The sequence below is a fragment of the Nothobranchius furzeri genome, chromosome 2, assembly GCF_043380555.1.
Source record: "Nothobranchius furzeri strain GRZ-AD chromosome 2, NfurGRZ-RIMD1, whole genome shotgun sequence".
Lineage (NCBI taxonomy): Eukaryota > Metazoa > Chordata > Actinopteri > Cyprinodontiformes > Nothobranchiidae > Nothobranchius > Nothobranchius furzeri.
The window spans coordinates 25,685,213-25,704,131 of NC_091742.1; positions in this window are offsets into that span (position 1 = coordinate 25,685,213).

Below are 18,919 nucleotides of genomic sequence, written 5' to 3' on the forward strand. Positions count from 1 at the left end.
ACAACGGTCAGGGACAAACTGATGACGTACCATCCCAGAGCGTCGGTATCCGACGCCGGTGGTGAGACGGACATTAGAACGACTTGTAAACTACTTAACCTTCCCCTCACCCTAATCCCAACATTAAGGTCACAGTTTATGGACCTTAAGGTTGGGATTGGGGTGAGGGGAAGGTTAAATAGTCGAACAATGTCCTTGTGACCGCGGGCGTCAAACACTGACGCCAGTGGAGCCACGTGTCCCTGATCGTCGACTCCTGACGCGCTGGGGCATCCCGAATCGTCATATATTGAAGCTTGGTCACACGCGTCATATTTTGACACTTTGGGGTGTGAGAATGTGTTGTGCATACAGATCTTCCCCATCTCCTGAGTGAGATCTGTTCAGACCGTGTTTATTATGTGTTCTCCTGCTCTGGGGGACTTTTTAACACGTCTCACAGAATAATCCTAATAATGATGTCAGCTGCAGTTTTACAACAGAATGCTTAAACTACAAACTAGGGCTGTTGGAGTTGGATACACATGGCTGCTGACCGAGCAGGGAGGGTCTAACAAAAATAGATGAGTTGCATTATGGGGAATGTAAAATCCTGCATTTTGGAGCCTGACTCATATTTTTGAATTTGGCTGCTCCAGAATCTTATTGAAACATATTGAAATTTCTTTTCACGGTACAAGGCCCTCGACTTTTTGAAAGCATAATCACTTGAGGGCACTTTTTTAGTTTATATTGCTGCTCAGAATAATTTCTTATAGAATGTAAAACACCATGTACTCTATCAAGATAGATCCATTTAAATGACTTTAGGATAAACCCTTAGATAGTTTTAATATACATCTTTTGCACATATGAAACAAAATGAGCCAGCAACTTTATATGTTTTTTAGATCCACATCTGGACTCTCCAAGATGTTTGGCTAACACGCAAACATGAAACTAAAATAAGAATATAATAGGTTATCAAGGGTCCCTTCAAACAGGACAAAAGGCCTTTGCAAAGGTCTAGTTAGTGTAAAGCTTGTTCCAAATGAAATATGGTTGCTACTCTGAGTTGCATTTGCATGTTGAACGTAAAAAGGGTCTTCAACCTTCTTTTCCTTCATTAGCCACCGAAAGAAAAAAGACAGAGTAACGCCGGGGACACACCGGCCGCGGAAGCGCCGCGAAGCGCCGAGAAGCGAATCGCTCACGAAATTCGGTCGCTGCTCGCCGCTCCTCAGTTCAGATCAGACGCGCCCCAGTTGAGGCGCGCCTCGGCTCAGCTGTAGTTTTTCTTTTAAACACTTGGTGTCCTCCATTTCCTCTCTGCCTTTTCTCAGCTCTTTTCCTCTACGTTTCAGTGTTTGCACGCGTGCGTGTGCATGTGTGTGTGTGTGTGTGTGTGTGTGTGTGTGTGTGTGTGTGTGTGTGTGTGTGTGTGTGTGTGTGTGTGTGTGTGTGTGAACCTATGGTATGAGTTGTTTCTGCCAGCTGAATCTCTTGGAACCCGCTCCAATTCTGCAGCTGTATCCTAGCAGTTTCTTCCGAAATGGGTACGTAAATAAGCATGTTTTTCAGGGGTCGTACAGCTCCTTGTGTTTCTCAACTTCCATAATTAATTTAAAGTCATCCATCTTAACTGCTTGCCGCAGACTTTCTGCCTCTCTGTCCTGTTTGCTCCGGTGAAAAGACACCCAAAACCACGCACCCCTTCACGCGGTCACACACGCACACAAGTTCGATGTGTGTGCGTGTTCGTGTGGTTTTTCTGCAGTGTCTGTTTACTGAACACATTTGACTATTGCGGAATTTTATTTTGAAATGCTTTATTTTGTTAACTTTACCGGCCTGCCTGTTATGTCTACGTTCGACTTCCTGCCAGAATTGACGTGATTCACCCGCGGCTCGCGAAAAAAATAGAGCCAACGCCGAAATGATCGCTGCACGGCGCGGGCTGGAGCGCCGGCGCGAGGCGATTCGCGGCGCTTCGGCGGCCCATGTGGTCTATAGAATAGCTTAACAAGGGCGCCGAATGAAGGCGGTCCCATTTTCGCGGCGCTTCGCGGCGCTTCCGCGGCCAGTGTGTCCCTGGCGTAACTCTCGGGTCAGAAAAAGCTACATGTGATCACACTGTAAAATTAGCACTCATGGACTCACCCATCTCAGCTCACAGCCCAACCGTATAAGGCTGTGTTGATTTACATTCTCACGCCCAAAGCGGCTAAAACTGACGAAGGGTGACCAAGCGTTTGTTTCCGACGCGCTGTGCCAGAGCGCCGCTTTCCGATGTCCGTGGTAAAACAGAGATTTTAGTGAATTGTGACCTTTACTCTCTTGCAATTTAACCTTCCCCTCACCCCCATCCTAACCTTGACCCACTTGCGCATGCAAAATTTTGTTTCTTGTTGTAATGTTCCTCTCAAACATGGTTAACGGGACATTTAGAAAGATAAACTGGGTTAAGGTTAGGATGGTGGTCAGACATTTATTGTTCTTATCAGGATTCACTGGGTTTGAGCACGTCAGGATTAAACAGCTGCTAAATCTGTATTCTAGATGATATCACCTGTTCACCACTCAATCAATCAATCAATCAATCAATCAATCAACTTTATTAATATAGCACTTAATCATATAATACATGCAACTCAAAGTGCTTAACAAATTAAAAAGGCCCCACATACCCACATTCCCTCCCATCACCATAATTTTAAAAACAGTCTGACAATAACAACCCCTTCACAACACTCCTCCACCGACACACACACACACACACACACACACACACACACACACACACGCACGCACGCACGCACGCACGCACACACACACACACACACACACACAAACACACACACACATGCCCCCTTCCCCATGGTAAAAAAAAACACACAATTGGCTGAGATCAGATGAGATCATCACCACAACCTCACACCCCTATCAACTTTTCTTTTTAGTTATTTTTTCTTCTTTAACCTGTATAATTCTTTCCTTTTCTCTCTTTATCTGCTTCTGTACCTTTACATCTGTATGGTAAAACCACACAACTTTCCAACACTGCGTTATTATTATTATTTACTTTTCTGTTATTTATTAACATACCATTTTATACATTTAGTTACTTATTCCATCTTATTCACATGAAGGCGTCATATTTTAGCTACTCACACACACATCTATGGGTGCACTAAGGTTTGTCTCACGGAACGTACATGGAGCTGGCTCCAGAGAAAAAAGAATAAAGATTTTTGATCAGCTAAACAGAGTGCAAGCAGACGTAATATTATTACAAGAGACTCATAGATTTGCCACATCTGCAGATTAACTCAAAACACCTGAGTTTCCCAACATGTTCTCTGCCTGCTATAACTCTAGGCAAAGAGGAGTAGCTATTTCAATACACAAAAACATCTATTTCACAGTATTGGACATAGATTTAGATCCAGAGGGTAGATTTATAATGTTAAAAATATCTGTACAGAATCAAAGCTTATGTAATGTCAGCATATACTGTACAAATATTGATGACCCTTCATTCTTTCATAATTTTTTCTCTGTACTCTTCGAACACTTGGACTGTCCACTTATACTTGGAGGCGATTTTAATTTTTGGATGAACTCTTTAACAGACAGGCTCAGTACAGCTGGGACTCAGCGCAATTGGCAATCCACTAATATAGTTAAACAGTACATGAGTGATTATGGGCTTTGTGATGCATGGTGATCTCTTCATCCTAACCGTAGAGAGCATACTTTTTTCTCACACATCCATCACTCTCATTCATGTTTGGATTATTTTCAAGTCAGCAGTTCATTGTTGGCTGACATTTCAGACACTGAGATACACCCCATAGTTGTCAGCGACCATGCTCCATTTTTTTTAACTCTGGTAAACAAGAAGACAATCCCACCAAGCAAAAACTGGAGGTTTAATACATCACTGCTTAAAGATGAAGGTTTTATAGAATTTTTTTAACAGTCTCCTACATCTACCTCTGTTGTTAGCACTAGGATTTGAAAATGCTCACAGGTCTATATCACACTCTGAATTAGCATTCATAAACTCACCCATATTGACTCACGACGGGGAAGGCTGTTGCTGTTTTCACATACGGTAATCAGCAGCGGACGTCTTTGCTAGTTCAAGCTAACCGTTAGCATTAGCAACTCTACCTCACAGCAGAAGTCCTCCTGGCTTGTGTTATTTGTGGAGATAAAACATGCACATTGCAAATCAGTGATAGAGCTTCTCTGTTGTTATGCAACCTGCAGTGAGATGTCCAAATATCAGGAAATACGACTCCAAATCCTGATATCTGCTGCTCAGCTATGATGTTGCAGACTTGGCCCTGCTGAACCAGGGGTTCGTGAGGTTTTATTGCCCTGAGTACTGCCTGTAAGGCATTCATTTCTAGAGACCACTGCAAATGTATTGATTAAATGAGTAATCAACTCCTTTAAGAAGATTTAGAAAAAAAACTTCCTTCTCCAACATGAGTTTACTTTGTTTTTACATGCACATTTTTCTGTTCCTTCATAATGTTTGATTCGTGAACCAAATGCATAAAATGTATTGACTGTGGACTCAAAATAAAATGTGCTCATTAAAGGTGTTAAAACCATGTATACATTTTTTATCTTTCAATCAGAATGAACCAGCTTGTATGATAGGGTCTATTCATGTGTGGGGTAAACAACCTGGTAAACAGATAATAAATTACTGGAATAAATCAAGCATTGTTTCTCCAACAAGCACCTGGTAAAACAAATTAGAAATTGGTCAACAAGTTGTGCTGCAGAGTTTTGCAGCTCGAACAGCAAACAAGCGGCACAACTTGCCGTATACCGCACGCTAATATAAATCTCCATGAGACCACAGCTCTCCCACTGCCAGCCAGTAAAACAGACAGTAAACATACTCACTCTCAGTGTGAGAAATGAATTTAAAAGACAGTTTCTGACCTGTCCAACGACAGAAAAACACAGAGTCTATTTGAACTTGAGGAATGTTAAGGTAACATCTTGACCTGAATGGCAGCACATCACCAAGTGAAACACCTGTGTGGGGAAAGCGAAACCCACACACCAGAATATGTTCTCCTTTTTCCCTCTCCCTGCTTGAAGTAACATTTACCTTGGCAGCAAATGAGACAAAGCAGCAGCGTGTGATTAAAGCCGATGTTTTTATTCAACGCTTTTACAGGAAGCTAATTAGCCGAGGTATGCAGTCATGTGCCAAGCTAATGGGGGTGTGGGGGTGGGTGTGGAGTGCCAAAATGGCCTCAAAAACTGCACAATGTGTGTTTACGTTCAATGACATCTCTGTGCATCCAACAGCACGGTCAGCTCAAAGTTTTCTCAACATGGACCCAAAAGACAGACCTAAAAGACATTTGGGGAACTGCACTTTAGAATGGCTAAATCTCTGAGGGCTCAAAAGGATTTTCTTTGTAGATTTGCTTGATATAAGTCACCTAAATCTGAGATTAGCATCGGCTCAGGAAAACAAAAACGTATTGTTGATCTGCAGAACCACAAAACTAAAATGGTTTGACTCGGTTTAACTGGTACTGGCATTATCCTGTTACACAATAACATCAATGCAATATTCAGTTTGTGTTCAATGCTGTAAAATTCCGGATGTACATTATTACGTGTGTCCTTTATGCTGCATAGTTTTGAAATTGTAACGTCCAGCAATGGTCAGTTTTTAGGTACTGTTTGGCCATTAAACATCTGGTCAAAAAGGAGACACGAGACTGCATGTGTTCCCTTTAAATTGGCCTGCCTTCATCCCACCAGCTGGAGCTCAGAGCCTGCAGCTCTGAGCACAGATAACGAAGTGTCATAACAATAACAATGTTCCTTCCAAGGTCCCTCACAGAGGACCCTTTTTATCTAAGACTCCTTGCTTCACAGAAGAAAGAAGAAAGAAGATTTAAAATTAAATGTGAACTTCTAAAACATATAAGCTAGACAATCATTAAATAAATGTTTGCTTATTGCTACTTATAATAATTAATATAATGAAATGCTTTCATTAATCTGTGCTCAATGATTGAAGTTTGAAATGAATATTATGTTACGATTACAGTGATTGAAATACGTTTCAGCATGTTTACTTGACAAGGTCATAACCATTTGCACTCACACAAGAACAAAGTAAAGTAAAATCCATGACACACAAATAGTCTTTTACCCAGATCAGAGCATCCGGTATCAGAGAAGGCATGTTTCTGAGATTCTTGGTATTGTTCCTCAAACTTGTCAACCTCTGGTTGGCTACACAATCATAACATGAGAACATTAAAATCAGATCACTTGGGTTTTCCCTCAGTTCTAGAGAAGCTTCAGACCAGCCAACTGAAGCACACCTCTTTAACCACCAAAGCTTTTGACACGTCGTCAAAACCTTTTTGCACCTGCGAAGCTGATACAACAAAATAGTTCCTGCAGAACAAGCTGATTTGTTCAACTCCTTAAGAGTTATTCCTGAGACGCAAACTAGTTCCAGCTGTCGTGCCTGGAGATGACTCTGGACTGACCTGGTCGTACTGCAGTTAATCTACGGATTTCGGTACCTAGGGTCTCCGACCCCCCCCCCCCCCTCCCGACATCTCGGATCCGAAAAGGGTGTCCCCACTTGGGCACGTAGAACACAGTGAGATTGCGTCTGATGTGCTTTTTGATAATGATCAACTTCATAGCTTAACACAAACCAAATTATTTTACACCCAGAACTCAGCTTTCCTATATATGGAAGTTCTGACTAACATCGCATTCACACATAGGTTTCATATATCACATCTAGTTCCATCCATCACAGTAAATGCTTAGTTAACTTGTCATGTTTTAATTGTTGATCAAATAAATTCTTACTTTTTTAAACCTGACTGTTTTCTGAATCAAAACGAAGTGTGTACAATCCCCTAATAAATAAAGAATCCTAGAATCTTCTGGTAAACACAATAAAGACCAGGCAGGGTTGATATTCTATATTTAGATAGAGTATCACAGCTTATTGGTCATAAGTAGAAGTAATATCTGTTGAGCTCCTAAAGCACTCAAATTACCAAACCCTAAGAAACCAAACCAATGGTTTGGTTTCTACAATTCAATGAAACTTTTCATTGGTTTGTAGACACTTTAGTGTGATTTCAAATGTCATTTTACACCTTTTATTGTCAGTTTGTTAATGTATTGATTTCCCTGGTTTATATGGAACTTGGTTTGAACGTAATTTAATTAATTTGCACGTTACCCAAACATGACTTAAGTTTTGCAGGACTCGTCAAAATGAAAATAAATGTAAATTATTTATTTAAAAAAGTGGTTACAGTTTTATACAGGTGCTTCCTGATCCTGACCAACTGAAAAAAATAAAACAATAAAATCACCAATGATACTCCATGAGATCTGGACCAAAGTCTCCAAGGAGGAAATCCTCTTTTATACCACAAACATAGCTAAATGCTTTTGTAGAAGAACAACCTTGGATATTTAATACATCCGTCTGTTTCCTGCACATGTTTAATCTTGTTGAGGATTGCAGGGATTAGGTAGGTGCATATCTCCTGAGGTGATTGGCCAAGAGGCGGGGTACATCCTGGATAGGTTGGCACTTGTTCAGGATGTCATAGAGACAATTACCCATTCACACTAGCACCTAGTTAAAGTCTCTTAGTCATCACGCACTGGTGAAATTCATTTCCGCATTTGACCCGTCCCTGTGAAGAGCATGAGCTGCAGCTGTGGCAGCACTCGGGAACGTTTCGGTGGTTTAACTCCACAATCCAACCCCTTAAAGCTGAGTGTCAAGCAGGGAGGCACTGGGGTATGATCCGACCGGGATTTGAACCCCGATCTCTCAGCAAGGTGGACACTCTGCCACTAAGCCACTGGTCATGTTTTTAGACTGTTGGAGGAAACTAGAAAATGTAGGGGAAACCATTACTTGAGGAGAACATGCAAACTACATGAAGAAAGCTTTTAGTTTATCATTAGGTTGGTCGGCCATAAAATTGGTATGTGCTCCCAGTCACAGTTGTGCTTTTTATTAAGTGTGGCCATATCTTTAAAAAATAAATCAAAATCTAAGTCTTTGCCAATAAATAAAGTTTGTAGTTGCACAGGAACGCTTTAAGATTCTGAATAGTGGTGACTTGGTTCATTTCATAGCAAGCATGTTTTATTATTTCTCCATCAGCTTTGTCTTTATGGTCAACATTCTCCTCAGGGAGAAGGATTCACAAGGATCTGACAGGTTTTAGTCAGTGTGAGGCCCACAGGATGAAGCTCACACAGTGAACCAAGCTGATGAGAAGAAAGCAAACAGAGGTTGTGGTGGACTCACATGTAGTTGTAATTTTGGGTGAAGACCACCTGTCCTACGACCACGTGTGTGGCAGTAAATCTACAGCTGAGATGAGTTTCTCCTGTTTGTTGAAATAGTTACGGCCCCTGCTTCTCATAAGTGTCCCTAGTCTAAACAATTTCCAGGATATAAATAGGCAGATTTCCACTTTACTTTTCTGTTGTTGATATTTCGACCACCCATCAGTCCCCCATCCTTGTTACATCTGCACAGATGTTTGCTGGCCTTTGGTCTGTAGCTATTTTCCGCCAGTGACATTAGTCCACAAAGGTACTTTGTGTAAAAGAGAGGGAAGTGATATTCCTGTAACTAAATGATTAATGAGAAAAGTTGAGAAAAAAAACTAATCCGATCTCCTTTTCTACAATGCTTCAAAATACCGTAGGCTGTTAGCCTACGTAATTGTAAACCCAACTATTTTGTGCAGGCTGTGCATGAGAATGATTAGGTTTCATGCAGGTTTCCAAGCTCAAACTTTTCCATCATTCGGGTCTTTAAATAGACACGCTTTCCATCTTAACAGTTCATCTGCCCACCAACCCCCCATTGTTAAATCTCCACAGATCAGCTCAGGCTCCAGATCCATTATTAGTTTCCACTGCTCTTCTCTTCATGGATGGAGTTCAGAACGTTTCCATCTGATTCCAGCTCTTTCATCTGTCAGTAACTGACTGGGGCCTCTTTCATTGTTAAATGTCTACAGATCATCATCCAAAACTTTTAAAACTTTTCCCCACACACACAAAAATGTTTTTGCAGACTGGCTTTAAACTGTAAAAAGGAAAGCAGTTCACTATTCCAGGATTTCTTCATTCCACACCTGAAGATTTAAGAAGTTTACTGAAGTCTGAAAGACGAAAGACAACAAAACAAGAACAGGTAAAATCAAAGCTTCACAGATGTCAATTATTCATTTATAATCTTCAAATATTAGCTATTTCGGTTTGTATAAATGTAAGGCATGTGCACAAATGATAATGTGATGTTTGTTGTTGCTTTCCTGTAGTTTAGGAGTACGAAGAGTGTGTGCTGTGGGTGGGTCTGGTCCATAGTGATGTTGCATGCCCTCTTTTGGCACTTACACATTAGCATCAGCACGGCCCCAAAATGTACCGAACGGCAGTAGAATTTGGTTTCACACACAGGTCAGGTTTGCGTTTTTGGTTCCGAGGCGACTCTTTTTCTCAGACCTTCACCCCATGTGGTCAGGGGTTCCCGCATGAGCGACTCATTTTCATGCAGGATGGTACTGAGTAAACTTCTGTCTGTAGCACGGAGCTGCCGTTCCGGAGCTGCCGATCAGTGTGGGAACGTGAGAAGAGAATAGCTCTGTGTGTGTGTGTGTGCGTGCGTGTGTGTGTGCGCGCGCGCGTGTGCGTGCGTGTGTGTGTGTGTGTGCACCTGTTCTCCACATTGGAGCTCTTGAGAAATCAGTTTGTGCGGCACAAGATTATGAGGACACACACAGCAAATTAAAAAACTAATGTGGTTCAGAGTCTCCAAAAGCAACACAATTCATGTCTTTGACTTTGACTTGTACTTTATTTCGAACTAACGTACAAAAACATTTTTTATACAACACAACTCGACACAAAAGCAATCAAATAATAAAGTCCGAAAAGGAGTAGTTAGAAGTAAAACTTGTACATTCCTACCCACTTCTCACTTATTCTTATTCAGCTTATCTTAAAAACAAAATTTAAAAATTAAGAAACATATCTATATAAAAATAACAATAATACAGAGTAACAAGTAGATTAAACATACTCAACAATCAACTTCTTGTAATATTCTATTTAACCCAGCTCATCAACATAATTATCCAATAGATGTTTTTTGTAGCTCTTCTTAAATTGATTTACCTTTATGCATTTTTTCAAATCTTCACTCAAATTGTTCTATAATTCAACCCCACATATTGTTGTACACATACTCCTCTTTGTTGTCCAAACTCTGTTTTTTTTAGTTTAATGCCCCTCTTAAATTGAACCCAATTGTCTTCATCATTAAACATTTTCTGTATATTAGATGGAAGTAATTTATTTCTTGCCTTAAACATGATTACTGTGGTTTTACACTTTGTCAGATCAATAAATTTTAACACTTGTAATTTTAAAAACAGTGTTGTTGTGTGTTCCCTATATCCCACATTATATACTGTCCTTATTGCTCGTTTTTGCAGCATGGATCGTAATTGTAGATTACTCAGTTATGTGTTTCCCCAAACTTCCACACAGTAATTCAAGTATGGCATTACCAGTGATGAAAATAGAATATACAATGATTCTTGATTCAGTAATTTATTTTTTATTTTACCCAAAACGCCAATGCTCTTTGCCCATTTTGTTTGTATATATTTAACATGTGGTTTCCAGCTAATATTATGGTCTAGGATAACCCCCAGAAATTTTGTTTCTTAGGGTGAGTCCGAATCCACAGGAAGGATGCTTATGAGTACGGGTCCTCGCCGGTCTAGCAAGACCGGGTCCTTGAAGACCGCTAAAACCGGAAGTCAGCTGCTCTGAATTCGGACAGTCTAGCCTTCACGTCTACGGTGGCCCGTAGGTCCCGTCACAGCCGTGGCGGCAGCTACACGCAACTATACGCAAAGGAAAGCATCCTTCCCGTGGATTCGGATACACCCACAGACTCTCTATTCTTACATTTTCTAAAGCTTTATCTCAGATTCCACTCTTTGATTTCCGAACAAGATGACTTTGGTCTTGTCCAAGTTTAATGATAATTTGTTCAAGCTGAACCATTCTTTCAACTTACTGTCATGGTCTGCGTCCTGCGTCTCCCTCACGTGTCTCCCTGTGTTCTCCATCCTTCTCTAGGTTTCCCTCTTGTGCCTCTTTGTGTCCTCATGTGTCTCCTTGTCTGCAGCCTCCTCCATGTTCTCCATCCATGTATCCCCCCAGGTTCTGGCCCCTTTAGTTCTCTAACCCCTTCAGGTGTCTCTCCAGTATCCCCCCTCACGTGTACCCAGCTTCCTGTGCCCCTTCTGGCCTCCAGCTCCCACCAGGTTTCCCAAGTTTACTTATTTTTGTTATTCCTTGCATCATCTAGCTTGTCTTTCCCGGTAGTTTTCTTAGGTTCAGGCTTTTTTTTTTTCTTCTAGGTTCCCCCTTGGTCCTTCCCTCCAGTTTATTAGTTCTCCTATTCTCCTTAGATCTTTAGTTATTTGTCTCTCTAGTCCTTAGGCTTTGTTATTATTCATAGATCATGTTCCATTTATCCCTCTCAGTTTAGTTTCCTCTCCCCATTGGTTAATTGATTTCACCAGGTTTCTCTCCCCACACACCTGCAGCTCATTCCCCAATCATCCTGCCCCAGGGTATAAAACCCTGTCTGTGTGTCAGTGTGTTGTTGGTCCATACGTGTCAGCGTTGTTTTGTCCTCCCCCTCTTAGGTCGCTAGGATTTTTGGCTTCTGCCCTACCAGGTTTTTGTTGGCTCTGCCCTTCTAGGAATTTTTGGCTTTGTGCCCCATTTGGTTTTCTTGGACTCATCATCTTAATAAAGATGTCTAGTTTTACATCCTCTCCTGCTCTGAGTCGTTCTGGGTATCTGAATTTTGGGTCCTACTCCTCCTCCAACCCTCAGCGTGACAGAATGGACCAAACAACCCAGGACCCAGCAGCAACCCCAGGTAAACGGGACCGGAGCCAAGGGATGTACACCTTCAACGGTGACCCGGACACCTGTTGGGATTTTATTTGGGACTTTGTGCGCTTTATGGACATGGACTGTTTGGACATTGGTTTAGTAACTTTTATGGTGCTCTGCCTAAAGGGTAGAGCCCTGCAATGGGCTGCCAGCTATCTCGAGCTTTACCCTATAGAGGAGATTAATTTTTGGTATTTCGCCAAGGCTCTGCAAGATTCCTTCGGCAACCTACAACCACCCTCTTCACTCACCTCCACACCTTCATCTGGCCCAGGCAGCACTACTGACTTTTCTCCGGTAGACTGCCATCTGTCAGCTGCCTCCGTTTTATTAGGCGCCCTCTCTGCATCTCCGAGGGGCCTAACCTCCACACCTCCACCCGGTCCGCACAGCGCTGCCTCCTTGTCCCTGGTGGGCTGTTCTTCACCCTCGTCCTCTACTGCAACCGGTGCCATCGCGGCACCTCCGATGGGCTGAACCACCACACCCCCACCTGGTCCAGAATAAATAAAATTAACTAATTCTACTGTATTGGCTGAGCTTTTCCCTCATTCGTTATAAGAAACGCAGGAAAATAACACTTCACTGTTTGCAGTCTAGATATTTTCAGGTTTTCCACTCTGAGGAGTGAGGGGGGGAAAAAGTTCAAAGAGGTAAAAAAATAAGCAGGCGGGAAAATCATTTTGACATCCTGGTTTCATGTTCAGTTTGTATAGTGGTATATGGATGGTTCGTTTGAAGTTAAAGCCATGGAACATTCCTCCAACAGCCGGCCAGCCACCACTAATGGAATTCAGTTTAATTCGGCTGAATGTAGGTAACACAACCAAATCTTCAAACGTGGAACCAGTTTTGGAAAAACACACCAGGTTTGACTACAGGCACATATACAGTGACATATGCAGAAACTGTACTTTTTAAAAATAAACTGAGTCAGCAGGAGTAGAAGATTTCTTATAGAACTGCTGTTTATTTCTAGATGCACATTTTAATTAGCTTAACACATTTATCAAAGTGTGACAGGAAAAATGAAAATATTTGATTCTTCCAAAGTAAAATATTAAAGCAGAAATAAAAAAAAATCCTCTTACCAAGAAGGAAACAAACTCTAAACCTTACAGAAATGTTTAGCTCTTTTTTATTGGACCGTTTCTCTTCCTGTTTACTTTTGCAAAGTGCTGAGAAGGAACGACCGAAGCTTTACTGAATACGGGAATTTTGTGGGAGTTGTGGAAACAGTGACAAGATTCCCCACAAGACACAAAGCTGCTCTGTAACGTCAGGATTGAGTGTGACATCATTGTCAGTGGTGTGATGGAGCGCACACACAAGGTGCTGGAGAGTAGTTTCCCCACTCTATGGGCCAGGAGGACAAACTAAATGAGGTAAGTGTTGCTACCAGAACCTGACGTGGGCATGCAAAAATGTGGCCCACTCAGACACCCTGTCTTCTACTCAGATCCACCAGTCGGAAACCCTCAGCTGACACGCCGCTGTGGGCTTGTGATGTCACACAGGAACTATGAAAGGAGCATTAATGTGATGAGTATAACTGTCAAACTAGTGTAAATCTGGCCTCAGATACACAACAGGCCTTGACCTGCAGGAATGGGCCTAGTGATGTCAGATATCACCGTCACACAGGAGCTAAATTAGGAAAATCATTCAGCTTTTTTCTTGGTGAAACTGAAAGATCCAAAGATTGTTTCCTAAAGGAGTTACATGTTTTCCCATCTACCTTTTAATTTCACCCACTGTGGAAAATTGAGAGATGGGAGATTATGTTGGTGTGTATGTTTGAATTGTACAAAATATCTCATAAATTCCGAAATCACCTTTAAAGAAGCTTTAAGAAAGTAACCAGCGGATGTTCATTAACAGCTGATTAACATCTGGAGTCAACTCAGTTCAATATGTCCGCCTTGCTAAGTGACCTTGGCAAACAAACAAAAATGGCTGTAACTAAGTCCCTTTTGCAAATAATGAGTAAAAATCTGTGACGTTAGTAGCTGAAAGCCATCCCCAATAGTGCTGACTCATGCAAGATCCTGTTTTTAAAGTTTTATATTAAGTCAATATTTGCCATTAGATTCAAACACGTCTTCAACACAATGCATTTTATAGGCGGCATTCATTGGATGTACATCCACAGCTGATATATTTTGTATAATAATATATAAGAACCCTACAATATGCAAGATGGTGGCCCTTGAAGACAAACCTTGAACAACACTGGTCTAGGGGGCGATCTGATCTACAGAAATGCTCTAGCTCAACAGTCACCTGATTTGCTGTAAAGCCATAGTTTTCGAGTTTTTCATATTTTTAAATCATTTTCTCAGACCCCCACTGTCCTATGTGGCCAGAATACCGCATTTGCAACTTCAGACTGACAGGCCGCCTCCTGTTGGACAAAAAAAAATTGAGCTGACATACCTGGCACTGCAGGCTGGTTCCAGCATGTTTCCTGCATGTTTTAGATCATGAACACAGCAGATTTGTTTAATTTAGTGATGAGTCACTTCTGTAGACACTAAGGAAGGCTGGAGAGACATTTCAGCTGTTAGATTAAGGTGTTAAAAAGACTAACGCACAGCGAGGAGATAGGTTTTATTTTCGGTTTGGCCAGAGGGAATTAATAACGCACACTAGGGGGTGCTAAAAGCAAGAATGCCTTCAAGTCAAACCTCACGTATATCAACCAGCTAAAACATTATTTAACAAGGAGTCACACTGATGATTTACTCCATTGTGATCCACTCAACAAAGCCTGAACACAATGACCTCACACCATTTTCCATTGCATTAAACGCGTGTGAGGAGGGCCAATGGTAATGTGTTTAATAAAGAGCATGCCAACCAATACAGAGCTGAGCAGACTCCCCTGACATTGTAACACCACCACATGGAGCTCCACTGCTGATTTTAACCCGTGGCAACTCTAAGATAAATACTTCTGTCTATACTTAGCCTTGACATATCTTTGTCTACCTCACACAGAGCCATGTGTTTCCTTTGGCTGCCACAGCCATCCAATCCACACATACAGATCGGCTAAATAGTGAGTCTGTAGCCAGTTAGCCTGCTGATATACAGAACAGGAAACCATGACTCTCACAAGTTTAGGACAGATCAGTCTGGCTGTTAATCAGCCAACAACAGCAACCGGAAAAGGAACGGCTGTGGTGCTAAAGTTAAAGCGCCATTCAGAGACAAATCCCTACAGGAATCATACGTTTGTTTGCTTGTTGTGAGCTTGATCTCTTTAACAAGACCAGCAGAGATGATTGTGGCCTTGAAACGCATCAAAATGTCATTGAAAGCTAAATAGCGAACAAGATGACGGTCCACAGTCATCAGGTTGTGGTCATCCGAGTAAGTTTAAATGAGGGTAACTCCAATTATTTGGTTCCACAGATCACTTGTCATCCAACGGGCTTTGTCACTTCTAACTGGAATCTGTTGAAACGCCTTAGAGGAACCAAAGAAGTCAAGTTGCCTTCGTTCAAACCTACTGCGAAGATCAAAGGTGTGTTTGCAAAACTTCCAGATTATAGTGTTGCAAAGCAGCTACGATCAAGTACAAAATAGTATTTATAACGCATATGCTACGTAATGGTGTTCTGCAGATCAAGGCTAACCAAAAAAAATGTTGAAACACATTTCACCCACCAAACACGTTTGAAAAACTATAGATTGTATTTGGTTACAGTTTGAAAAAAAAAAACAAGGAGCAATTTCACACATGATAACGCACATCGGCTATGACACCACATTTTAGCACAATAACTGTGTGTGTGTGTGTGTGTGTGTGTGTGTGTGTGTGTGTGTGTGTGTGTGTGTGTGTGTGTGTGTGTGTGTGTGTGTGTGTGTGTGTGTGTGTGTGTGTGTGTGTGTGTGTGTGTGTGTGTGTGTGTGTGTGTGTGAGATGGTGAATGTCAATTAGCTGTCGGTTTAGTCAGTTGGCGATGCTCATTTAAGAAAGTCTTTGTCAAAGTTTCATTATGATCCAGACTGAACACACACACACAACCACATACATACATTCATACACGCATGCATGACCGCGCATACACACTTGCACACTTGCACACACGCACATGCATACACACACACAACCACGCACACACACACACACACATACTCGCATGCATGCATGCAACCCCCCCCACACACACACACACACACGCACACACACACACACACTGTTTTCAGCAGCATGCGATAATGATTCAAAGCATGAAACAATGGAATTTCTCTGTAATCTGGTTAATGTCAGAATAAAGAAAAACATTGCAGAAGTGGTGTGATGGAAGATTAGCGACATGTGCAAAACAGTCTGACAAAAACTAGAGTAGATTGCTTTCCATGTGAGATAACAATGTCTGAGTGTTGTTTTGCAGAGCGGCGGGAGCATGTTCCTCCATCAAGCAGCTTCCTGGAATTCCAGCTTGGGTCCTGAGGCTGTGATGACAAACAACACACACTTACTCCTGTCTGATTTTCACATAGAGGCACAAGAATCCAAACACACTCTCAGTAAACGTTCACACTTTCACACCAGAGGACTGAAGGTCAAGCAGGAGTTCCTACTGTACTGATCCAGCAAAGAAAGAAAACATAGCCTTATTAGGAAAAGAGTAGACACCCTTATATGGGCACTTCCTCTCTAGTAACAACCCAGTCTGCTGGCATTTGCCTACATTCCTTTCCTTCAGTTCCAACTTTCTCCAGGAGTTTTTCATTTCCGATTTGCTGGCTGGAGAAGGAGCGGGGCAGCCTTTCATTGGAGTCTAGCCTGGTGTGAGATACCCTTTTCCGAAGAGGAGGGGGGAAAAGAAAAAGAAGAAAAGAAAATACACAAACGTCCGTCTAGCCTTTTTCCTGAAAACCTTAACTTCAGGTTTGATGTTGTAAAATAAGCCTGGCGGGGAACAGGGCACACCTGGCCTTTCAAGTCTGTCACAGACTAAACCTCATTAGGCAGGTGAGAAATCCGAGAGAAGGTTGTCTTTGTCCTGGGCGTGCTGACCCTGCTTTGCTGCACTTTCAAGTCAGAGCATAATTTACAATCATCATTTATCCCGGACAAGACTCAAGATGTTCTGTTCAACGTGAGATAAAATCTCCACTCACTGGTTAAACATGTTCCAGTCGGGAAGTAAGAAAAGCAGCTTATTGCTCAGAATGACCAGCGTTAATCTGCTAATAACAGAATGATGCAAATTCCTGTCCAACTTACCTTTAATCACCTTAATTATTTCCGGTAAGTAAAGAAGAAAAATCCATAGGATCCGGTTTTGTGTTTAACATCAGTCAATGACAGAAATAAACAGCCTGCAACTTTTTCTGAACTGTGATGGAAACTAAACAACAACTATACAAGCACATGGCACAACACAGGAGAGCCACCTCTTCAGGTCAAGACTCCCTTACACCTGAAGGTCAAGGAACACACTTTTGAAGATGGCAAAGTACAAATTCTGGACTGATATTTCACCTTTCCAGTACCTTTAATGTAGCTTTGAATCTCATTCCTAAGCAGTTTCAGTCAAGGTCACACCTTCCTGCATCTAATCAACACAACGACTCCCTCACAATGAAAGCTCATTGTGAGGGAGGTACTCATCAGGGGGTAGGGAGGAGGGGTATTCAGAGTAGTTTCTGGTAGTTAAGCAACTATAAACAGCTACAGCTCATCAAAGATACTTTATTAATCCCAGAGGGAAATTAGAGTTTCAGTACACACAATTCTGAGATCAGACATACATGGGCAAGACACATGACAAGAATTGGTGACTGTGGTCATTTGCAACCCTGAGTCGTGCTACCTTAATAGAGATCAGAGGGTTTACATGAGGATTGGTTCAGGTGGAGGAAAAAAAGGCACTTCAGAGTTACCCTCCACAGGGAGGGCAGCTTTGCTATGCAAAAAGCACCTCAGACAGAAATGCAACAGACTTCAGACAACACAACATAAGTGTCCACTAGGTGGGGAGGTGAGTTTGGGACTCACCACACATCAGTGAATGCAGCCACGATAAGCAGCGCATGTCACCTCCGTTTGGACAGGGGGAGGAGGTCGTTGGGTTTAGAGGGCACAGAGACTCCTGGAACGATTCAGCCGCCTTCACAGCTCGCAGTCCCGCCCAGACTGGGATAGGGAGACAGAGTTGCCATGGCAGCATTCCACATTTCCACATCTCTTGGGGGGGTGGGGGGGGGTGGGGGGGGTGGCGGTGTCGTTTCAGCCTCACAGGCTCAAGGGCACCAGATTCAGATAAGAAATTGTTTTGGGGCCAGACAGAGATCATTTTCTCTCTGTCTTAAAGTTCCGTTGGTCCTCAACCTCTCAAAATCCCAATAATGGCGTAATTAATTGATCCCAATCCGTGCTGATTCGTCCACTTGCTCCTTGATCGCATCTATCTTTGTGCCAAAGCATGAATCTCGGCCAAAGTTCCAAGCTTACGACTCATCTCGACAATTATATGAGTCTGTGCATCCACAGCGCGGTGTAATCCATCCCAGAGCTCCGGGAAAGAGCCAATAGCCCTCGACAGCTCGTTAATTTTCCGGTAAGCCAGGTAACCTCCCAGACCACAAATATCCAGACGTCTTCAGAATCCTCTACAGACAGCTGAGAGAGGCAAATCAGGTTCCACTGTTTTCAGGAGTCCATGATATGCCCAACTGAATCTGTCCCAGAGAGGCACCCGGGAGCCCCTTCTCCCGTTCTTATCGTTGAAAAAATGTTGTCAATCCCGTTGAGAGACCAGCTGACCAGGTTCGTTTTTAATAATTTCCAGTTTCCAGAAAAAATGTAGAAGCGCCGTACACCCAAAGACAGACAAAGAGCCTTGGGATAAGATAGGGAGGAGAGGAGGATAAAAGC